The 4,441-nt window shown below is 36.2% G+C and overlaps 1 pseudogene; it reads left to right on the forward strand.

The window, feature by feature from the left end:
• Window positions 1–1,608: 1,608 nt before the first annotated feature.
• On the forward strand, window positions 1,609–3,282 carry LOC143561703 (E3 ubiquitin-protein ligase RDUF2 pseudogene; annotated as a pseudogene).
• The last annotated feature ends 1,159 nt before the right edge of the window (window positions 3,283–4,441 follow it).

Below are 4,441 nucleotides of genomic sequence, written 5' to 3' on the forward strand. Positions count from 1 at the left end.
TAAAACGATAAAGTCTTATTAGCAATCGTTTTCAACTAAAATTCCAAAAAAATGATGATATCAGTCAAATACCAAGTTAAAAATAAAAAAGCTATTGTATGAAATAAAGTAAAAAAATTTGGTTACTATGTGAAATACGGTAAATGCAAAATAGACAATAAAAAAAAGGTTTTTAAACGTAACCTCTGAAATTTTAGTCTAAATTCGTCACTGAATTGTACCCATTTAATTGAAGTACTGAACTACCCAATGCCTTGTACCCGCAAGTGGCCCCACCTCCTTACCTAGTTATTATTATCATTATTTAAGAATGAGTGTTGCCAAATAGATTCATTTCGACGGTTCGTGTGAAGTTTAAACAAAACATATGTTGACACGAAGATGTTCGCATAGACATGAATGCTTTGTCACTCCCACTGACCCTACTGCTCACGTATAAGACCATGTGTAGTGGTGGCTTTGCCACCTGCGTTATGGCTCAAAACGCGGGGGGTACACCGCCCCCATGCGTTATGTTGATTTCAATTTTGCAAGCGTTTTATATACAACGCTGATAATGGCCACAAAAAACAAGTGTATATCTCTGGAAACACCGCCCCCCTCCAAGTTATGGAGGCTTTATGACTACACTTGTTTTTTGTACAAAACCATAACTCTGACTGGGCGCCACGTAGCGCATAACCCCTGGATGTGAAGCTTTACGACTACACATGGTCTAACGATGTTCACATTTATAATATTTCACTTTGTCCTTCCTATTTATTAATGTATGGTACGAATAACCCATGTAGTTTAAACACATGTACCTTATTACCAATTTACTTCTTGGCTTATCAGATATAATTATTTTATTGGATTTTTTTATTAATTTATTTGTTAATAAATATGGTTTTAAGTTTAGAACAGTCATCTATTATTATTATTGTTTTTTTTTCATGATCTATTTTCATTATAATATGTCTATGTAAACAAATCTAATTCAGTTACTTAATACACATAAAAATATTATTTATCAATAAAATCTATACATGCTAAAATTGTTTAACTCAACACTCAAAGGTTAAAACTTGAAATTTTAGTGTTAATAATTAACAAATATCTTCATATTAAACTATCTAAAGGATACCCATCTTTTAAAAGATAAAATTTCACACTCACATAATACATCAACGTTTCAAATGAGATTTGGATTCACACCATTTCATTACAAGACCATCTTATCATATTGATATCGTTAGAATAAAAAGACTATTAGTAAAAATATGTTTATGAAGTAATACAGCATTCGTTTTCTTAGTAAGCCCATTACTATATTTAAAGTATCATATCTTATTGGTTAAATAAATACTTCTTTAGCTACAATAATATCAATTACAAAGATATGATAAGACGTTAGTGGTTACCAAAATAATGAAGAACAACAAGTATTTGTCGTTTCTATGGATAAAAAATAAGTCATCTTTTAAATCATTGTGTTGGCAAGATTGACGTTATTTTTGTTGTTGATGTTTTTATTGTTCGTTAGCTCTAGCTCTTCACTGGTTTGACCGTTTGTTTAATGAAAAACACATATAAAAAGAGACAGAACAATCATCTGTTGTAACTAGAGGGGTAACATTTAACCATCATTCAATCTCACAAGCATCCAAATGTCTATTTTAAACTCAAAATCCCCACAAACATTGAATCATGACTCATGCCTCTACATTCATGCCACGTGTCCATTCACCACAAGCTTTGATGACTCCCCCAATACCCCCTCTTTCAAATATTCTCCAAATTCCATACCAATCCACACCGAATTCAACATTTGCACTCCAATTTCTCACCAACACAATTCTATTTTGTAATTTTAGGGTTCATAATAACCAATTTGGGGATTTCGATTCGTACTACTAGAGTTCAATAATCACCCACAAAAATCCGTTCTTTGTTAACCCAATTGTCGTTTCTATAAAGGGTTTTCGTTAATTTGAAATTGCTGATGATTTGAAATAATCCCCAATTTGACTTAACAAATTAGGGTTTCGTTTCTGAATCCAGATATTAATTAATTAATGGCTGGGTCTTTACCATCATCATACTGGTGCTACAGATGCGGCCGATTCACCGAATCCGTATTTTGTTCCGATTGCAACGGCAGATTCATCGAGGAGATCCATAACCCGACCCGTTTACCCGAACCCACTCTCTCGGACTCTCACCGAACCCGTTTTCCGGCAGCTGATATGTATAACACCGTTGATAGTAGGAGCTCCGGTGACTCGGTCATCGTCTTAAGTGGCCGTCCGCATACTGGATATGAGATGTTTTATGAAGATGGATCCGGGTCGGGTTTACACCCGGTACCGATTAGTATGTCGGATTTTTTATTGGGTTCGGGTTTTGAGCGGTTGTTGGATCAGTTGACTCAAATTGAAGCGAATGGGTTGGGGAGAGTTGACCGGAACCCGCGGGCGTCGAAGGCGGCTATCGAAGCGTTACCGGTTGTAGAAATTGAAGAGAGTCATGTTTCGAAGGATTCGTATTGCGCGGTTTGTAAAGACCCGTTTGAATTACGAACCGATGCTCGGGAAATGCCGTGTGATCATTTGTACCACTCGGATTGCATTCTCCCGTGGCTGAATTTGCATAACTCGTGCCCGGTGTGTCGCCACGAGCTCCCGCGAGAAAATGATTCGGGTTATGTTAATAGAGTGACCCGAGAAGAGGTCGGTTTAACTATATGGAGGCTGCCGGGTGGCGGTTTTGCGGTGGGGAGTGGTGCGAGGGCGAATGAGGTACCGATGGTTTTTACGGAAATGGATGGTGGGGTCGATATAAGAGGCGGTCCCGGGAGGGGTTCATGGGGTTGGGGTGGAAATGTTAGGCGGGGCGGTGGCGGGTTTAGACGGGTTTTGGGTGGTTGGTTTTCGTGTTTTAGTGGTGGTGGGAGGAGAAGGGGAAGAGGGTTGTCGTCTAGTTCGAGTTCGAGTTCGGATGATGGAGTGAATGGTGGAAGTAGGTTTATTCCGGCGATCTTTAGCAGCTCCTCGCGGCGGCGTAGGGCGTGGCCGTTTGATGTAAATGACCGGCCTCAAATGTGGTGAATTGGGTGAAGTTAATTTGGATTTTTATTGTAATTAAAGTAAGTTAAATGAATGGGAGTTTATGTGTTCTTTTATATTGATACACATTGTTCCCATATGTCCATATGTTCTTCAATAAAGTCGGTAAGTTGCATACTCTACTTTTTAGATCATCAGATTTATAGTTATTACGAGTGTTGTCTTTGAGATTTCGGATTTCGAATTGCTGGACTAGTACCAAAAGAAGCCCCTTATATATTATTTTCTTTTAAAGATTGAAGAGGATTGTGATAACAATGAAGTAATGGTAATCAAAGTGTTATTGCATCGATAAACAAATACAAAATAAAATTAAACAATAAACGAAACAAAGATAATTGAATTCTTCACAATTGTTGACCGAGTATCTTTCGAAACAAAGAGTTGATCAATTCTTCACCTTTTTGATCGAGTCCGTGAACTAAATTCTAACCGTTGAGGCGTATGCTTAAGTATTAAATTTGCAATTAATTGAACGGCCAAAAACAAAAAATTGTCTAGTATTCTGTATGGGGTGATTCAATGGTAAAAAGGTCACCACCAGCTGACCCAATCTAATCGTACATAATCCTTAAGCGTCCTCAAGTTAGCTCCAGTTCTGAGAAAAATCTGTCTGTCCGAAAGTCCGCTAGTGGTAAAATCCGGACGTCCTCATGATCATACTGGATCATACTGAAGATCACAAAAATTATAGATATAGTCTTCTTTATTGAACCACCCATTTTTCATTCAAAATATTATAAGAGGGGTTTGAACTTGTTTTTCAATTAAAAAACGCAAATTTCCTGGCATTACACATTGGAAAGGACAATTGTGGGCTTATTAAGTAATTGGGTTAATCTTTTTCTTTGATAATAATAATAATAATAATAATAATAATAATAATAATAATAATCTAGCTCTTAACACATAAATAGACCTCAAATTACCCATAATCATTTTTAAATAATCATTTTAAAAAAATCCCGGGTCTCTCGAGATAATTGACCTCAACGGTGGCTGTGGCCTATCTTACCGCCATGTCCATTTTTTTACGAGCTTAGATAATAGTTATATATTTTTACGGTAAAAGATGCCTAAAAGCAACAAAAAAAAAAGAAAAAGAAAAAAAAAAAGAAAAAAAAAGAGAAAAAAAAATATGTTATGAAAGTTATAAGTATTCCAAAAGTTGGTCCGAAAAGCAAAAGAAAGATAAAGTTATGTATTGTAAAATGACAAAGAAATATTCTCAAAAATAGAAAAAGAGATCAAAGTGTACATACTAGACGGAACTGAGAGTTTACGTGTTACCAAGAGGATGGTGACTCTAAGGATACACTATTGGGGCTCAAGGT

The sequence above is a fragment of the Bidens hawaiensis genome, unplaced genomic scaffold (assembly GCF_021521415.1).
Source record: "Bidens hawaiensis isolate Kalapana, Puna unplaced genomic scaffold, B.hawaiensis_p1.1 tig00020780_1, whole genome shotgun sequence".
Lineage (NCBI taxonomy): Eukaryota > Viridiplantae > Streptophyta > Magnoliopsida > Asterales > Asteraceae > Bidens > Bidens hawaiensis.